A 21,102-nucleotide genomic window follows, 5' to 3' on the forward strand; every position below is an offset into this window, starting at 1 on the left:
TTTGGCCTACGAATCCACTCCCATTGTCACTCCAGACAATGCGCGGCAAACCAAACCTAGGAAAGAATTCCTTCAAGAGGACTTTGGCAGTGGACAAAGCAGTATTGTCCTTTAGGGGGTAGGCCTCTATCCATCTGGAAAAGGCACAAACCACCACCAGAACATACTTGAGGTTATTGGAACGTTCCATGTGAATGTAATCTATTTGCAATACCTCAAAAGGGTACGTAGGGGGAGCAAAATGACCTGCCAGAGTTGGTGTTCCCTTTCCTGGATTATGCATCAAACAAACTATACAATGCTTCACCACATTCTCTGCACATTTGGGAATACCTTAATTCTGCCATACTGGAGCCAGAAGTTAACATATATCCTTTGCACTAATATGAGCTGGACCATGCGCCATAGTAACTACAGGTAGTACATAAGCATCTGGTAACAGCCAACACTGGTACTCTGACAATTCCATCCAACATCCTGTCACATCCAACATACCTGTACTCTCTCTCCACTTACTCAATTCTTCCTCAGTTGCTTCCTTTTGGATCATTTTCACACTTTCTACTGTGTCTTCACACATACCTCCTTCTGCGACCCATCTTGCAGGGCCAGCAACATACATGTGACTCTTAACATCTTTCTCTGTTTCTTTCACTACCTCATCTGCAAATGCATTTCCTCGACCCACATCATCGGTGATCCTTTTATGTGCACTGCACTTCACAATGGCTACTTGAGTAGGCAAGGCAAGTGATTCAAGGAGGTCAGTTACCAACTGACCATGCTGTATTTTAGTGCCGTGGGAAGTAAAGAATCCTCTTTCCTTCCACAAACGACCGAAACTATGAGCAACGCCAAAGGCGTATTGGCTATCTGTGTAAACAGTCACTCTTTTCCCTTTCGCCAACACACACGCTCTTGTTAATGCAATCAACTCGGCAGCTTGCGCTGAATTCTGTGTAATGCGTGCAGTTTCTACTACTGTATGCAAAGTAGTAACAGCATAAGCTGCTGTCGTCTCGCCATTAGGAAGCTTAAAACAAGACCCTTCTACCCACAGGATCCCATCCGGATCCACAAGTGGTGTGTCTTTCAAATCTATTCAGCCTTTAGTTTCTTCTTCTGTACGAAGAAAACAATCATGTTGCTCTTGTACATCTTTCTCATCTAGAATAGGTAACAATGTTGCTGGATTTAGAACATTACATCCCTTGATAGGTATGTGACTAGCCAAAAGCGTTAACTCATATCCAGACAAACGAGCCCTCGTTAAATGTTGCGTCTTTGTTCTGTTCAAAAGAGTATCTACTGCATGTGGTACCATAACAATAAGAGTGTGATCCAACACCAATCCAGCAGATTGACTAATGGAGATCGCCGCTGCTGCTGTTGCTCTGAGACAACTAGGCAATGCCTTGGCTACTGGATCCAATGTAGCCAAAAAATAGGCACATGGCCTTTGTTTGTCTCCAAATTGTTGTGCCAGAACTGACAATGCACAACCTTCTCTTTCATGAACATAGAGTGTGATAAGCTTACTATTATCCGGAGTACCCAACACAGGAGCAGAACACAAAGCAGTACGTAAATCAGAAAAACTCTTCTGGCATTCATCAGTCCAAGGAAGAGGTTGGGGCATGTCTTTTAGAGTAAGTGCCAACAGAGGTTTGGCCAACATGGAAACATTTCGGGATCCACTGTCTACAATAAGAGGTAATGCCTAGAAAAGCACGCACCTCTATTTGTGTGGATGGTACAGACATACGTGCAATTGCATGGATACGTTCTGGGGTCAATCGCCTTTCCTCCTTCGACAAGAGATGACCTAGATAGGTAACCTCTTGGCGGCAATATTGTAACTTAGAAGATGACACCTTGTGGTGTAAATCAGACAAATGTTGCAGAAGTGACACAGTCGCATGTTTACAAACATCTTCTGAATCGGCAGCCACTAACAAATCATCCACATACTGAATAAGAGCAGCACCTTGGGGCAAAGAAAAAGCGTCAAGTTGGGATTTCAAAGCCTGACTATAAATGGAGGGACTCTCACAATAGCCTTGAGGTGCACGTTTGAATCGAAAACTTCGGCCTCCGAGAGAGAAGCCAAAGAGATCCCAACTCTCCTCAGCAATAGGAATGCTAAAGAAAGCATTTTTGAGATAAATAACTGAAAACCAAACAGCTGAAGCAGGAATCATAGTGAGCAAAGAAGTAATATCCGGGACAACAGGAAACTGAGGGACAACAATTTTGTTGACCTCTCAAAGATCGATCACAAAACGGTACACAGGTGGCTTAGAAGGATCAGTACGTTTAACACCTTGGCTGCTTGAGTTATTTTCCTCCTGTGCTGGGCCATAATGATAATGGGTGTGGTCAAGCTGAATTTGAGGGTCAGTTACTTAGCAAATTACCCGTAGTTGATTTTTTACATTTCGTAGACAAGCTGTGATTTTCACAATTAATATCATTTGGAACTATGCAAGCTGACGTAGTGGTCATAGATTTTAGCTGTGAGCTGTAGGAGGTTTGCTTAGGCTTTGTAAAGTGCAGTCTATAGAGTCTAGGCGGGCATAAGTTGGTTGTAAGAGTTGCTTAAATGTATCAAATAAAATATCCAGGTCTAAAGGAGGTAAGGAACTTGAGTATTGCTGATCATTCACACAAGTTGAGTTCGCTGAGTTGGTAACTTTTCTGGTCTTTTTAGCTGGTCCCTTGGAGGATAATAATGCATGAGACCTTTTGCTTTTCTTGTTAACAGAGCGGGCTTTTAGATTCTCTCTATCAGCAATTTAACGCTTGGCTGTGCATAACTTTGATGCCACCATTGGTTCTGCGAAGGCCGGCCCATCTACTTTTGTTTCGACATCTAGTATAGGCGGAGTAGCCCTGGTAGGTGGGTGGCTTGAGCCTAGGCCCAGTGAGAGTCTCCTTTCTGTTGGAGTGATTACTTCATCTAAGGCCGATGTGGCTTTGGCCAGCAAAGTGTCTAAAGAAGTAATAGTTACCTCCTCTGTTGCTGTTGTATGTAGTTTGTTCTTCCCCATGATTGTCCCAGAGATCCTCGTGCTCGACCGATAACGTGAGAGAGATGGCCCAGCCCGGCCTTCTCCAGGCTCTGAAGGGGGCAGACCCAGTGTTCCCCCAGGTCTTCGGATAAAAATTATACCTCACTCGCATGGGTGGGTCAAGTACCCACCACACGCAAGTGCCTAAAACTTATTGAGGAGACATCAAAATTACCTATCACAAAACAACCAGGTTTTGCAAGGGGGGTCACCTGGGTTTTGGCCCCGGGCTCGGCAGCCATCTTCGGAAACTAGCAAGCATACACATTTCTAAAACTAGACACCCGGGGGAGTCCAGCGAGGTATGGCTTGTGTGGATCACTGACATTTTCCTACCCAGAATGCCCTGCAACCCTCAAAATTAGCTGCAAAAAACACACTTCCCACATATGTTTGGGTGGAATCACTGTTCCGGCACAAATGTCCTACCCCACACCGTTCCTCCTGAGTAAAATTATACCTCACTTGTGTGGGTGGGACAAGGACCTGCTACTGTGAAGAGCCCAAAACATAGGGATTTTTTGGCACATGCATCAAGGTAGGCTTTTGCAATTCCTTAATTGCGATTAAGGAATCACTAAAGCCTATGCGTGTAGGAATTGCTATAAAAATAACGATTCCTAAACATTCCTTGATTGCGAGTCGCAAATTGCGAGTCGCAATTAAGGAATGCCTTCCCATTCATTCCTATGGGCCAATAGGCCTATATGAATGAATGGGAAATTGCATGCACAATTTACGAGCACCAGTAGGTACTCGCAAATTGCTCATGCAATTTCAAGGGTGTAAGGATGTCAAAATGACACCCTGTTTCACCCCTGAAATTGTGATGTGCACCCATGTTGCGCACACAAACATGCCCCAAGGGCATGTGTGTGTGTGTAACCTAAAACTTTAAAAAATGCATTTTAGTCAATTTTTCAACGTTTTTGCAAATTACAGACAAGTTTGAAAGTGCTTCTAGCATTGCATTTAAGGATTCACAAATTGTGATTCCTTAAATGCAATCGCAATTTAGGAATTCACAAATAATTGTGAATTCCTAAATTGCACATACGAAACACTTTCATGCATCTCCAAAAGCCAATTTGTGATCCTAAATGGCGCCTAAGGGTATAGCTCAGAGAATCCTAAGCGCTGCATTTTTTTAAAATACGTTTTTAGCCAATTATGCATTGGACACCCACACAAGTGAGGTATCATTTTACTTGGGACACTAAGGAGAACGCTGTGGGGTAGGACATTTGTGCCGGCATGGTGATTCCACACCAAAATATGTGGAAATTTGTTTTTTTAATCTAAATTTGAGGTTTTCAGGGGATTCTGCGTAAGTAAACGTTAGGGGATCAACCCAAGCCATACCACATTAGACTCCCCAGGGTGTCTAGTTTTCAGAAATGTGTGGGTTCGGTAGGTTTCCCTAGATGGTGGCGAGCTGGGGCCAAAACCCCAGGTCCCCCACCCCAAACCAGGTAGTTTTGTTCTGGGTATTTATGAAGTCTCTACAGTATGATTTGGGCAATTTCCTGTTGCAGCCACTATGCCTACCCTCACAAATGAGGTACCATTTTTATTGGGAGACCGGAGGAATGCTGGGTGGTAGGGAATTTGTGGATCCACACCGATTCCAGAACTTTCCCACATAGAAATTTGAGAAAAAAGTTATTTTTTCAGCTAACTTTGAGGTTTGCAGGGGATTCTGGGTAGGAAACGTTGGAGGACCCAAGCAAGCCATACCACGCTGGACTTCCCAGGGTGTCTTGTTTTTAGAAATGTGTGGGTTTGGTAGGTTTCCCTAGATGGCCGCCGAGCCCGGGACCAAAAACTCATGGGACCCCCTTGCAAAACCAGGTTGTTATGTGATAGGTAATTTTCATGTCACCTCAATAGGTTTTGGGCCCTTGCCTGTCGCAGGTACTTGACCCACCCACACAAGTAAGGTACCATTTTTCTCAGAAGACTTGGGGGAATACAAGGTGGGTGGAACTTTGGGGATCCACAAAGATTCCAGAACTTTCCACCACAGAAATATGAGGACATTTTTTTTTTAAATGTTGAGGTTTGCAAGGGATTATGGGAACAGAACCTGGTGGGAGCCAGACAAGTCACCCCATCCTGGATTCCCCAGGGTGTCTAGTTTGCAAAAATGTATAGGTATGTTGGGTTTCCCTAGGTGTTGGCAGAGCTAGGGATCAAAATGTACAGCTAGGCACTTTGCAAAAAAAGGATCCATTTTCACTATGAAAATGTGGTGTTTCCACTTTGCGTTTTGGTCCGTTTTGTATCATGGGCACTATGCTTACCCACACAAGTGAGGTACCATTTTTCTCAGAAGACTTTGGGAAATGCTGGGTGGGTGTAATTTTGTGGATCCACACAGATTCCAGGACTTTCCACCACAGAAGTGTGAGGATAATGTGTTTTTTTACACATTTTTAGGTTTGCAAGGGATTCTAGGTAACAGAAACTGGTGAGAGCCCAACAAGTCCCCCCATCCTGGATTTCCCTGGGTGTCTAGTTTTAAAAAATGTATAGGTTTCCTAAGTTTTCCTAGGTGCCATCAGAGCTAGGGCTCAACATCTACAGCGAGGCACTTTGTAAAAAAGGGTCAGTTTTCATTGTGCAAATGTGGTGTGTCCATGTTGTGTTTTGGGCCGTTTCCTGTTGCGGGCACTAGGTCTACCCATACAAGTGAGGTACAATTTTTCTCGAAAGACTTAGGGGAATGCAGGGTGTGTGGAATTTTGTGGATCCACGCAGATTCCAGAACTTTCAACCACAGAAATGTGAGGATTTTTTTTCTTCTTTTGACAAAGTTTAAGGTTTGCAAGGGATTTTGAGTAACAGAACCTGGTGAGAGCCAGACAAGTCACCCCATCCTGTATTCCCCTAGGTGTCTAGTTTTCAAAAATGTGTGGGTTCGGTAGGTTTCCCTAGATGGTGGCGAGCTGGGGCCAAAACCCCAGGTCCCCCACCCCAAACCAGGTAGTTTTGTTCTGGGTATTTATGAAGTCTCCACAGTATGATTTGGGCAATTTCCTGTTGCAGCCACTATGCCTACCCTCACAAATGAGGTACCATTTTTATTGGGAGACCGGAGGAATGCTGGGTGGTAGGGAATTTGTGGATCCACACCGATTCCAGAACTTTCCCACATAGAAATTTGAGAAAAAAGTTATTTTTTCAGCTAACTTTGAGGTTTGCAGGGGATTCTGGGTAGGAAACGTTGGAGGACCCAAGCAAGCCATACCACGCTGGACTTCCCAGGGTGTCTTGTTTTTAGAAATGTGTGGGTTTGGTAGGTTTCCCTAGATGGCCGCCGAGCCCGGGATCAAAAACTCATGGGACCCCCTTGCAAAACCAGGTTGTTATGTGATAGGTAATTTTCATGTCACCTCAATAGGTTTTGGGCCCTTGCCTGTCGCAGGTACTTGACCCACACACACAAGTAAGGTACCATTTTTCTCAGAAGACTTGGGGGAATACAAGGTAGGTGGAACTTTGGGGATCCACAAAGATTCCAGAACTTTCCACCACAGAAATATGAGGACATTTTTTTTTTCAAATGTTGAGGTTTGCAAGGGATTATGGGAACAGAACCTGGTGGGAGCCAGACAAGTCACCCCATCCTGGATTCCCCAGGGTGTCTAGTTTGCAAAAATGTATAGGTATGTTGGGTTTCCCTAGGTGTTGGCAGAGCTAGGGATCACAATGTACAGCTAGGCACTTTGCAAAAAAAGGATCCATTTTCACTATGAAAATGTGGTGTTTCCACTTTGCGTTTTGGTCCGTTTTGTATCATGGGCACTATGCTTACCCACACAAAAGGTACCATTTTTCTCAGAAGACTTTGGGAAATGCTGGGTGGGTGTAATTTTGTGGATCCACACAGATTCCAGGACTTTCCACCACAGAAGTGTGAGGATAATGTGTTTTTTTACACATTTTTAGGTTTGCAAGGGATTCTAGGTAACAGAAACGTGTGAGAGCCCAACAAGTCCCCCCATCCTGGATTTCCCTGGGTGTCTAGTTTTAAAAATTGTATAGGTTTCCTAAGTTTTCCTAGGTGCCATCAGAGCTAGGGCTCAACATCTACAGAGAGGCACTTTGTAAAAAAAGGGTCAGTTTTCATTGTGCAAATGTGGTGTGTCCATGTTGTGTTTTGGGCCGTTTCCTGTTGCGGGCACTAGGTCTACCCATACAAGTGAGGTACAATTTTTCTCGAAAGACTTAGGGGAATGCAGGGTGTGTGGAATTTTGTGGATCCACGCAGATTCCAGAACTTTCAACCACAGAAATGTGAGGAATTTTTTTTTTCTTTTGACAAAGTTTAAGGTTTGCAAGGGATTTTGAGTAACAGAACCTGGTGAGAGCCAGACAAGTCACCCCATCCTGTATTCCCCTAGGTGTCTAGCTTTCAAAAATGTATAGGTTTGCTAGGTTTCCCTAGGTGCCGACAGAGCTAGGGTTCAAAATGTACAGCTAGGCTCACTGTGAAAATGTGGTGTGTCCACAATGCACATAATGCCTACCCATACAAGTGAGGTACCATTTTTCTCGTAAGACCTTTGGGAATGCAGGGTGGGTAGAATTGTGTGGATCCATACAGATTCCCGAACTTTCCACCACTGAAATGTGAGGAAAATGTGTGTTTATTTGACAAATTTAGAGGTTTGCAAGGGATTTTGAGTAACAGGATGGGGTGACATGTCTGGCTCTCACCAGGTTCTGTGTTCCCCTAGGTGTCTAGTTTTAAAAAATGTATAGGTTTTGCTAGGTTTCCCTAGGTGCCGACAGAGCTAGGGTGCAAAATGTACAGCTAGGCACTTTGCAAAAAAGGGGTACGTGTCAAGACCTCTACTTGTCTTAACAAGAGCTTGCACAGGTACAAAGATGCTAATTCCCAACTTCCACTCAAAGGTACCCGGAGACCAGAGAATAAACTTAACCTCCAGAGATAACTTCAAGGGGAAAGGGGGAGTGGATAAAATAATAAATCAAGAAGAGGCTGGTCCTGAAACTCTGTCCTCCCGTTACTCTTCTACTTCTTCTTCTCAGCAGAGTGTATTCTTCAGAATCTAAAATATATATTGAAAGAAATTGGTAACCTACTCTACTCTAGCTCTAAGCCTCTATACCTCTAACTACTTCTACCTACCCTTAGTTCGAGGAGCTGAACATCTCCCCTATGTTTTTAATTGCACAAGGGATCGCTCCATGGCATCGTGCTTTGAATAAATCTGGCATTCGGTGCAGCTCGTGTTCTGTAATGGCGAGAAACCCTAGTTCTGTGGGCACCTAGGGAAACCCTCGCCATTACAGAACACCAGTGGCACCGTATGCCAGATTTATTCAAAGCACGATGCCATGGAGCGATCCCTTGTGCAATTAAAGTACCCTCGGACTAAGTGTAACGCAACTTAGAAATCGGATACAACCTATTCACCGTCCCTGGGCCAGATTCCGCCTCCCAAGCCCAACAAAACTTCTTCATTATACCACGGAGCGATCCCTTGTGCAACTCAATTACCCTCGGACTAAGTGCCATCGAAACTTAGAAATCGGATAACGCCATTCACCGTCCCTGGGCCAGACTCCATCTCCACCGCTCAATTTAACATCTTCATTTCTCAAGAATTGAACAATTTCACGGAGATGCAAGTCCTGTCTGTTATCCACAAGACGAGCATCAACCAGAACGGTTGCCTGCCCCACACCCTGTCCTGATGAAGACCCCACAGCAAGGGTACCACTAATCCCTGCGAAGCATTGAGGGTCGAAACGTCGACAATAGCTCCCTGTTTGTCAGCTTCACGCCAAGAGTGTGACATTAATTGTAACTTGTGAAGCATGATACATGTTGACTGATGGTTTGAACCGACTGTCTTTTGTTTTGTATATTGAAATTCATATACCAATGCACTTTTGATATTACATTGATTTTTACTGTCACAATTACCATTATCCGCACTATCCTCACCTTATCACTTCCCCTTTTTCCCCCCCTTGGGGGACTGTACAGACTGTACAACCGCGTATAACAAGTAATCATTTGACAGTATATTGAATATACCCATCCCCATTGTGAATAAACAACAATGAGGATTCATTCATTGTTTCTTTAAATTCTTTAACAAATTGTATGTTCATTGTTACTTTCACGCTCGGACCCTCCCCTCTCAAATCTACAACTAGGCAGTTTTGCAACAAAAGAGTCAGTTTTCACTGTGAAAATGTGGTTTGTCCACATTGCTTTTTGGGCCGTGTCCTGTCACGGGCTATAGGCCTACCCACATAAGTGAGGTACCATTTTTCTCAGAAGACTTTGGGAAATGCGGGCTGGGTAGAAATTTGTGGATACACACACATTCTAGAACTTTCCACCACAGAAATGTGAGGAAAATGTGTTTTTTTTGACAAATGTTTAGGTTTCTAAAGGATTCTGGGTAACAGGACCTGGTGAAAGCCAGACAAGTCACCCAATCCTGGATTTCCCTTGGTGTCTAGTTTTCAACAATGTATAGGTTTGCTAGGTTTCCCTAGGTGCACACAGAACAAGGGTTCAAAATCCACAGCTAGGCACTTTGCAAAAGAAGAGTCTGTTTTCACTATGAAAATGTGGTTAGTCCACGTTGCGTTTTGGGCCATTTCCTGCCAATGGCACTAGACCTACCCACACAAGTGAGGCATAATTTTTCTCTGAAGACTTTGGGGAATGTGGGTGGGTGGAGTTTTGTGGATCCACGCAAATTCCAGAACTTTCCAGCACAGAAATGTGAGGAAAATGTGTTTTTTGACAAATGTTGAGGTTTGCAAAGGATTCTGGGTAACAGAACCTGGTGGGAGCCAGACAAGTCACCCCATCCTGGATTCCCATGGGTGTATAGTTTTCAAAAATGTATAGGTTTGCTAGGATTCCCTAGGTGCCGGTGGAGCTAGTGTTCAAAATCTACAGCTAGGCACTTTGCAAAAATAGGGTCCGTTTTCACTGTGAAAATGTGGTGTGTCCACTTTGCTTTTTGGGCCGTGTACTGTCACGTGCTGTAGGCCTACCCAGACAAGTTATGTACCATTTTTCTCAGAAGACTTTGGGAAATGCGCAGTGAGTAGAATTTTGTGGATCCACACAGATTCTAGGGGCCCGATTCACAGAATGAACTTAAGACTAAATCCTAAACTTACTACTATTTGGTATTCACAGAATGCACTTACTACTTTCGGGATTCACAGAGTGAACTTACTACTTTCGGGATTCACAGAATAAACTTACTACTTTCGGTATTCACAGAATAGATTTAAGACTACTAACTCTAAGTCCGAAATCGGGGAGTAAATTCCGGCCCGGAGGCAGAGCTTCCGGCTTGGAGGCGGAGCTTGCGGCCCGGAGGCGGAGCTTGCGGCCCGGAGGCGGAGCTTCCGGCCCGGAGGCGGAGCTTGCGGCCCGGAGTTGGAGATTTCAGCATGGCAAAAATCCCCACCTCCGAGCCGGAAGGTCCGCCTCCAAGCCGCAAGCTCCGCCTCCGGGCCGGAAGCTCCGCCTCCGGGCCGCAAGCTCCGCCCCCAAGCCGGAAGCTCCGCCTCCGGCTTGGAATTTACTCCCCGATTTCGGACTTAGAGTTAGTAGTCTTAAATCTATTCTGTGAATACCGAAAGTAGTAAGTTTATTCTGTGAATCCCGAAAGTAGTAAGTTCACTCTGTGAATCCCGAAAGTAGTAAGTGCATTCTGTGAATACCAAATAGTAGTAAGTTTAGGATTTAGTCTTAAGTTCATTCTGTGAATCGGGCCCTAGAACTTTTGACTACAGAATTATGAGGAAAATGTTTTTTTGGGGATATATTTTTAGGTTTCTAAAGGATTCTGGGTAACAGAACCTGGTGAGTGCCAGACAAGTCACCCCATCCTGGATTCCCATGGGTGTCTAGGTTTAAAAAATGTATAGTTGTTCTGGGTTTCCATAGGTGCTGGCAGAGCTAGGGTTGAAAATCTACTTCTAGGCATTTTGCAAAAAAAGGGTTTGTTTTCACTTTGAAAATGGGGTGTGTCCACAATGTGTTTTGGGCCGTTTCTTGTCGCGGGCACGAGGCCTACCCATACAAGTGAGGTACCATTTTTATCGTAAGGCCTTGGGGAATGCAGGGTTGGTGGAATTTTGTGGATCCACGCAGATTACAGAACTTTCCACCACAGAAGTGTGAGGAAAATGTGTTTCTTTTTACAAATTTTGAGGTTTGCAAGGGATTCTAGGTAACAGAACCTGGTGAGAGCCAGACAAGTCACCCCATCCTGGATTCCCCTGGGTGGTTAGTTTTTAAAAATGTATAGGTTTGCTAGGTTTCTTTAGGTGCCCTTCAGAGCTAGTGTTCAAATCTACAACTAGGCAGTTTTGCAACAAAAGGGTCAGTTTTCACTGTGAAAATTTGGTTTGTCCACATTGCTTTTTGGGCCGTTTCCTGTCACGGGCTATAGATCTACCCACACAAGTGCGGAACCATTTTTCTCAGAAGACTTTGGGAAATGCGGGCTGGGTAGACATTTGTGGATACACACAGATTCTAGAACTTTCCACCACAGAAATGTGAGGAAAATGTTTTTTTTTTACAAATGTTTAGGTTTCTAAAGGATTCTGGGTAACAGAACCTGGTGAGAGCCAGACAAGTCACCCCATCCTGGATTTCCCTGGGAGTCTAGTTTTCAACAATGTATAGGTTTGCTAGGTTTCCCTAGGTGCACACAGAACAAGGGTTCAAAATCCACAGCTAGGCACTTTGCAAAAGAAGAGTCTGTTTTCACTTGAAAATGTGGTTAGTCCACGTTGCGTTTTGGGCCATTTCCTGCCGACGGCACTAGACCTACCCAAACAAGTGAGGCATCTTTTTTCTCTGAAGACTTTGGGGAATGCAGGTGGGTGGAGTTTTGTGGATCCACACAAATTCCAGAACTTTCCAGCACAGAAATGTGAGGAAAATGTGTGTTTTTTGACAAATGTTGAGGTTTGCAAAGGATTCTGGGTAACAGAACCTGGTGGGAGCCAGACAAGTCACCCCATCCTGGATTCCCATGGGTGTATAGTTTTCAAAAATTTATAGGTTTGCTAGGTTTCCCTAGGTGCCGGTGGAGCTAGTGTTCAAAATCTACAGCTAGGCACTTTGCAAAAATAGGGTCCGTTTTCACTGTGAAAATGTGGTGTGTCCACATTGCTTTTTGGGCCGTGTACTGTCACGTGCTGTAGGCCTACCCAGACAAGTTAGGTACCATTTTTCTCAGAAGACTTTGGGAAACGCGCAGTGGGTAGAATTTTGTGGATCCACACAGATTCTAGAAATTTTGACTACAGAAATATGAGGAAAATGTGTTTCTTTGGATATATTTTTAGGCTTCTAAAGGATTCTGAGTAACAGAACCTGGTGAGAGCCAGACAAGTCACCCCATCCTGGATTCCCATGGGTGACCACTTTTGAAAAATGTGGGGGTGTGCTAGGTTTCCCTAGGTGCCGGCAGAGCTAGTGTTTGAAATCTACAACTAGGCAGTTTTGCAACAAAAGGGTCAGTTTTCACTGTGAAAATGTGGTGTGTCCACGTTGTGTTTTGGGCCGTTTCCTGTTGACGGCCCTAGGCCTACCCACACCAGTGAGGCACCATTTTTCTCGGAAGACTTTGGGGAATGCGGGGTGGGTGGAGTTTTGTGGATCAACACTGATTCCAGAACCTTCCACTAGGAAAATGTGTTTCTTTTGACACTACAAGGGATTCTGGGTAACAGAACCTGGTGATAGCCAGACAAATCACCCCATCCTGGATTCCCCTGGGTGTCTAGTTTTCAAAATGTATAGGTTTGCTAGGTTTCCCCAGGCGCTGGTAGAGCTAGGGTTCAAAATCTACAGCCAGGCACTTTGCGAAAAAAGGGTCAGTTTTCACTGTGAAAATGTGGAGTGTCCAAGTTGCGTTTTGGCCCGTTTCCTATTACGGGCACTAGGCCTACCCACACAAGTGAGGTACCAATTTTCTCGAAAGACTTTGAGAAATGCGGGGTAGGTAGAATTTTGTAGATCCACACAGATTCTAGAAATTTCCACCACAGAAATGTGAGGAAAATGTGTTTTTTTGACAAATGTTTAAGTTTCTAAAGGATTCTGGGTAACAGAACTTGGTGAGAGCCAGACAAGTCACCCCATCCTGGATTCCCCTGGGGGTCTAGTTTTCAACAATGTATAGGTTTGCTAGGTTTCACTAGGTGCCCACAGAACTAGGGTTCAAAATCCACAGCTAGGCACTTTAAAAAGAGTCCGTTTTCACTGTAAAAATGTGGTTAGTCCACGTTGTTTTTTTGGGCCGTTTCCTGGCGACGGCACTAGGCCTACCCACACAAGTGAGGCATCTATTTTTATCGGGAGACCTAGGGTAACACAGAATTGTAGTCCCTATTGACTTTTGATGCCTTTCTGCCTTCTAAATGAAAGACAGTGTGTAAGAAAGAAGTCACTTTGAAAAATGTCCTATAATTTTCATGCTTGTATGGCTACTCACAATTTTGGAAATGTGCAGATATCTACTGTTTCTAAACTGTATATTTTGTCCCAATTTCAGAACTACATAGGTGTCTTTCATACCAATTTTTCCATGTATATATTTTCCCAAATTAATTTCTATATACATGGTACATAAAAAAAATCTATTGCAAGATGCTGCTCAGTTATTGGCTCTGGGGTCATCAGGTTCTTTTTGAACCTACAAGTCCTATATATCCCCACAACCAGAATGGTTCAGCAAATGTAACAGTAAATTGCTTTCAAATAGCTGTCATAATTAGAAGAAGTTACAGGTGAAAATGTTGGCACAAATGGCTGTTTTTTTCAACAAATTTGAATTTTTCCTATGTTCAACTGTTATTTTTGATAAAGAAACCTTGAAGGATCTACACAAATGACCCCGTGATGAATTTCGAGATTTGTCTACTTTTCTAAAATGTTTAGCTTTCCAGGACAGATCCATTATTGCTTTCATACCCGTTTCTACCATTACCTGGAAGAAGGTTGAAAGCACAAAAAATAGCAAAAATAGGCTATGTCCCAGTCAGTCTCCAAAAGCTGGAAAAATGGTGATTTAATCCCCACAAACACTTTGTTGATACCATATGCAGGGGGAAAAAACTGACGCTTTCATTTATAACACTTTTTTCCCATTTTTGCAAACAAAAACAAAATGTAGCTGTATTTTGGCCAATTTCTGGGTCCCCTCCAGGGAAACTACAAACCCTGGTTACCTTTAGAGTCCCTATGATGTTGGAAGAAAAGGACGCACATTTTGTGTGGATACCTTATGTGGTCAAAAGGTTACAGGGGCCTAGGCTTGAAATACCCCAAATAGCCAACAAAAGGTTTAGCACGGGGGAGGCCTAGCAGCGAAGGTATTACTCTGTAAATTAGGTTCTATCAGCTATTCTCAGTTTACCAGATGAACTTTGCCTAACATCAATAGGGCAAGGACAGCTTAATTGCACTGAGGCTACTATAGTTTTACTCTTTCCTCTCTATTCTGTGGGGTGTTTGGTCAAAAGCTCGGGTTGTAAATATCGGGAGCCAGAAATATCAGAAATCAACTTTTGTGATACATATTATTGTGATGCAAGAAAATCGTTGACAAGAATTGCATTTTTTGAGGTAAGAAATATTTTTTTATATAATACTTATTTTTAAAATAATTTCAGTAAAATAGAAATTAAAAAAGTTGTTTATAATTATTCGAATGTATATTAGTTTGTGTTATGTTACTATTATTTATATAAATGTTATTTTTTTAAATATAGCATTTTAATTTAAGTGATTTAAAAAGTTGTAGTGCATTTTTGAAGTAATTATAGTGCTGTAATAGGTTGTGTGGTTTGTAGGGAGATAGAGCAAGAAGTTAATGAGGTAATATTTATAAATTATTTAATACATTTTATTTAGTTATATGATTCATATTTATTATGTAAATTATGTAATACTGATCTATTTTTGTTATTTGCTATTTGCAGGCTGTTAGGATTGTAGTGGTTTAGAGTGGGAAGTTAATGATGTAATAATTATTGAACAATTATTTAAAAATAAAATGGTAACTAATCATTTAAGTGATTTTAAATATGCAAATTATGGAATACTCATATTTTAGTAATACGTTAGGTGTAGGCTGCTAGGTTTATACGGGGGAAAGTTAAACAATTAATAATTGATTCACACTTATTTATTCATTGATTATTATTGAATAACTATTATGTAAATTGATTTGTTGTTTTGAGGTTTTTTAATGCAAACATATATATATATAATATTTTCATGTTATTTAATAATTTTATATTAAGACTTTATTATTTTTTCTACATTTATGTGATTACTTATATATGTAACGTGCTTTAAGTCAATTACTTTCCCTAGTCTTGCTTAGAATGCAGTAGCAATAGTAAAGTTAACTCCTCTGAATTCCAGCACTTTTCCTACTGTTTAGCTGATTGGAGTGGGAATAGTAAATGTAACCGTTTCTAAGGCCAACGCTTTCCCTCTATTGCTGTCACTGGAGTAGGAATAGTAAATCTAACCCCTTCCAAGTCCAACAGTTTCCCTACTGTTGCATGAACAAGAGTGGGAATAGTATATTTAATGTTCTTAGACTTCAATAGTTTTCCTAATATTGGTTAAATATATTTATAACATTAATGTTTGGTTTTTTATATATTATATTATTTGTTTTCATTTTAACTTTTTTTTTAATGTTCATAGTATTTTTAGTAAGTGTGTTTTTGGGGTTTAACGTTTTAATATTTAATTTATAGTCTACATTACTTAATATATTTGTTCTTATTGTGTTTATATTCTAGTGGGCAGTAAGTGAGTTTGTTGAACTAAGCAACAATACCATGAGTCTGAAGCCTTACAACTACCCACTGGAGAGTGGAGAAATAAAAAGGTTGACACACTACAAATGATTGTAACAACAAGGACTGGAAAAATAAGAACTGTATTTGAAAGCACAATTACATTACTGTATATTGGATTATGTTAATTTCTGAGTCATTGAAACCTGCAAAGAAATAACAAGGACATTTTACAAACAACACAGCCCATTGCAAGGCAGTATGATCAATACAATTAACTTTGAATGGTTTTGCTTCAAAATGTTGAAACATATGCTTTAATCAGCTTTTTAAATATTCATTAATGCATGACAGCACTTTTTGTGCACAAATTTATAAATTATTTTTGTACTTGCACTTTATAATAGCACAAAGTCACCTTTATTAAATGGGACTACATGTACCAGAAAGCATGCTCTGAACTATGACACAGGCCATGGAAATAATAGATGTCCTACTTGTAAGTGCTGGTTATCTTGTGATCAAGGTCTCAGGAAGAGACTGAAATGCATTGGGCATTGTGAGCATTTCCATGCATAATAAACAATCTGGCAGCAAGAATCCTATGAGTGAGTTCTCCTTTTCATACAACGTGCAAATGTTTTGAGTGGAAATTCACTGGAGTGATGCTGCCAGGAACCACCCAAATGTCGAGTGCCATGCCGTCTCGATGTATCAAAATGGGAAGATGTGTGTGTATATATATATATATATATATATATATATATATATATATATATATATATATATATATATATATATATATATATATATATATATATATATATATATATATATATTACCTACTGGCGGTCGCCAGTAGGTAGTTATAGTTAGGGTCTAGTTTCCATAGGAAAAGCGTTTTTTTATTTGCCAATATCTTTGGCGCCATTTTACGAATCTTCATGAACTTTTCAAAACTGTCTGAAAAGTTCTGGGTGATTCATCAAGCAGGGACTAAGAAAAAAGTGGGTCCCACAATGAGTTTTCTCTATGTTAATTTCCATAGGAACTTTTGTCGTGGCTACATCCCGAACTGCGGATCGGAATCGCACCAAATTTGGCAGAGAGGAAGTTCTTGGTCCAGAGTGCAGTCTTTGATTTGAATGGTGTAATTCTGTCCAGTAGATCCTGAGAAATGTAAACATAAAAAATATTGATATCTGGTGACCACAGTGGATTCGCAAACCCTCCCAATCACGAGCTTCATTTTGATTGGCTGCCAACACTGCAAACCAGGAAGTGTTGTCAGCCATCTTGTGACTCGGTGAAACTGAGTCAAAAGTAAAAAGGTGAAATAAAGTAAAGGGGCAGGGTGGAATACCCTGACCCCTAGTCCTGGTCAGGGAGTCCCAGCCTAAAAAAGCATTTATTTTTAAAATCTGTGGGATGCGCGAATCCTGCCCCCCAAAAAAAGAAAGCACGGGCTTCCGGGCTTTGTTTTAATGAGCTCCTGGTTGGGCAAGGGGGAAATATGCAGGTATATGCTGGGGCCGCGCGGGCCCCCGCAGCACCAGGGACCACCAACTCCCCAGGGCATGTTTAAATTATGCGCGGGGGCACTTGGCCCTCCACAGCCCCAGGGACTGCCACCTCCCCAGGGATTGTGTAAATTATGCATGGGGGGCTCCTACTTCAGGGACCACCCCCTCCCTGGGGCATTAGTAAAATATGGGTGGGGGCATCGAAGGTCCCTCCAAGCCCAGGTGACACCACCTACCCGGGGCTGTACAATATTAAACATAGTATGGGGAGGCTTCTGCCTCAAGGACCACCACCTCCCCGGGGCTTTAATTATGCCCACCCCGGGGCATTGCAGTTTGCAATGGCAGGGCGAGAGCACTGCACCTCTAAAAATTCTTTCTGCACCCCTCATGCCTCTTTCACACCCTATTCCTGCACCCCTTTTGTCTCTTTCTGCACCTCTGTTCCTTCTTCCTGGCCTTCTTTTGTTTCTTTCTGTACATCACTTGCTTCTTTCTGCACTCCCTCTTTTTGTATTCCTCCTGCCTCTTTCTGCACCTCTGTTCCTTCCTTCTGCACTTCTTTTGTATCTTTCTGCACCTCTCTTGTTTCTTTTGGTATCCCTTTTGCCTCTTTCTCCACCCCTTCCCCCTTTCTGCATCTCTGTTGCTTCTTTCTGCACTCCTCTTGTCTCTTTCTCTACCCTTCTTTCTTCTTTCAGCAGGTGCTTCTTTCTGCACTTCTCTTAATTCTTTCTGCACCCCTTGTGCCTCTTTCACACACCTCTTCCCGCATCTCTATTGCCTCTTTCTGCACCTCTGTTCCTTCTTTCTGTACTTCTTTTGTTTCTTTCTGCACATCTCTTGCTTCTTTCTGCACCCCACTTGCCTCTTTCTGCGACCCTCTCCTTCTTTTTGCACCCCTCTTACCTCTTTCTGCACCTTTGTTGCTTCTAACTGCAGTCCTCTTGCTTCTTTCTGTACTCCTTGTGCCTCTTTCACACCCCTCTTCCATCTTTGTATACCCCTCTTGCCTCTTTCTGTACTTCTTTTGTTTCTTTCTGCACCTCTTGTTTCTTTCTGTAGTCCTCTTGCCTCTTTCTCAACTCCACTTCCCCCTTTCTACATCTCTGTTGCTTCTTTCGGCATTTCCCTTGCTTCTTTATGCATCTCGCTTGCTTCTTTCTGCACTCCTTGTCCCGTTTTCTATACTACTCTTGCTTCTTTCTGTAACTTTGTTGCTTCTTTCTGCACTTCTTTTATTTCTTTCTACAAGTCTCTTGCTTCTTCCTGTACCTCTCTTGCCTCTTTCTCCACCCCTCTTCCCCCTTTCTGCATCTCTGTTGCTCCTTTCTGCACTTCTCTTTTTTTTTCAGCATCACTCATGCCTAATTTTGCACCCCTCTTCTTTCGTTCTGTACCCCTCTTGCCTCTTTCTGAACCTCTGCTCCTTCCTTCTGCACTTCTTTTGTTACTTTCTGCAACTCTTGTGCTTCTTTCTGCTCCCCTCTTGCCTATTTCTCCATCCCTCGTGCCCCTTTCTGCATCTCTGTTGCTTCTTTCTGCACTTTTGTTGCCTCTCTCTCCATCCCACATCCCTCTTTCTGCACCTCTGTTGCTCTTTCTTCACTTCTTGAGCTTAATTCTGTTCCTCTGTCCCTTATATCTACAACGCTCATGCCTCTTTCGGCACCCCTCTTCCTGCACCCCTCTTGTATCATTTTGCAGCTCTGTTCCTTCGTTCTGCACTTCTTTTGTTTCATTCTGTACCTCTCTTGCTTCTTCCTGCTTCACTCTTGCCTCTTTTTCAACCCCTCTTCGTCTTTCTGCACCTCTGTTCCTTCATTCTGCACTTCTTTTGTTTCTTTCTGTAGCTCTCTTGCTTATTTCTGTACCCTCTTTGCCTTTTTCTCCACCCCTAGTCTCTCTTTCTATACCCTTGTTGCCTATTTCTGCACCTCTGTTCCTTCCTTCTGCACTTCTTTTGGTTCTTTCTAACGCTCTCTTGCCTCTTTCTGTACCCCTCTTCCCTCTTTTTGCACCCCTCTTGCCTCTTTCTGTACCTCTGTTGCTTCTTTCTGGCCTCCTCTTGCTACTTTCTATATCTCTCTTGCTTCTTTATGCACCACTTGTGCTTCTTTCTGCATCCCTATTACCTCTTTTTGCACCACTCTTGCCTCGTTCTGTACCTCTGTTCCTTCCTTCGATATTTCTTTTGTTTATTCCTGCACCTCACCTGTTTCTTTCTTTACCCCTCTTGCCACTTTCCCCAACCCTGCTCCTCATTTTTGTATCTCTGTTGCTTCTTTCTGCACTACTCTTGCCTTTTTTTTCCACCCCTCATCCCTCTTTCTGCACCTCTGTTGCTTCTTTCTGCACTTCGCTTGCTTCATTCTGCACCTCTATCCCTTCTATCTGAAACCATTGTGCCTCGTTCTGCCCCCCTCTTGCCTCTTTCTGTTCCTCTGTTCCTTTTTTCTATACTTCCTATGTTTTTTTCTGTACCCCTCTTGCCTCATTCTCCATCCCTCTTGCCCCTTTCTGCATCTGTTGCTTCTTTCTTCACTTCTCTTGCTTAATTCTGTTCCTCTGTCCCTTATATCTACAACCCTCATGCCTCTTTCTGCACCCCTCTTCCTGCACCCCTCTTTTATCTTTTTGCAGCTCTGTTCCTTCGTTCTGCACTTCTTTTGTTTCATTCTGTATCTCTCTTGCTTCTTTATGCTTCACTCAGGCCTCTTTTTCCACCCCTCTTCCCCTTTCTGCATCTCTGTTGCTCCTTTCCTCATGTCTCTTGCTTCTTTCTGCACCTGTGTGTCTCTTTCTGCACCTCTGTTCCTTCATTCTGCACTTCTTTTGTTTCTTTCTGTATCTCTCTTGCTTCTTCTGCACCCCTATTTCTGCACCCCTCTTCCCTCTTTCTGTACCCCTCTTGCCTCTTTCTATACCTCTGCTCCTTCTATCTGCACCTCTTTTGTTTCTTTCTGCACCTCTCTTTCGACTGCACACCACCTTCGCAAAAACACTCCTAATTCGGATTAAAAAATTGGATTACCTGACGAGCGACTGCTACCAGTGTTAATTTCTGCACCCTGGCTGCCTGGGACACCCTTCGCTGCTCGAGGCATCGCTGGGCTGCAGATCCAGCTTGTCGAACCGTGGGCGACTGTGAGGCATAGTTGCGGGAAGGATAACCCCCCCGGTCGCGTCCGTCACCTGCCTCCTGAGATCCGATGTCTCCCAGTGTCCGTGGGCGACCCCAGGAGTTGGGCACCATTTCCAGGGCTTCTCCCACTGCCCCGTACGTGCCATTGGCGTTTCTACGGTCTGCGGCCAAGGAGCTAAGATGTTGAGGTCCTGGCTGGAGTCCGATTGCGGTGCCTGAGATAGATTGAAGCTGACTCGACTGCCCGCCTCGTCCCTCCTCAGAAACCAAGTGCACGGCACGGATAGGGTATCTAACACCCGCACCAATGACCCACTGTCCTGCCATCCTAATGTGCCTAGCCACCCGCATACCCCCAATGGCTTCCATCGCAGTTCATCCTATCCCCCCTAGTCTACTGACCCTGGCTACGGAATCTCCCCTACATCTTTGATCCCCTCCCACCTAGCGCCCCCACCAACTGGGAGACTGGTATGCTCCCAAAGACCCCGGACTCAGTTCAAACTAGCCCTCT

Source organism: Lissotriton helveticus, chromosome 8 (genome assembly GCF_964261635.1).
Source record: "Lissotriton helveticus chromosome 8, aLisHel1.1, whole genome shotgun sequence".
NCBI lineage: Eukaryota > Metazoa > Chordata > Amphibia > Caudata > Salamandridae > Lissotriton > Lissotriton helveticus.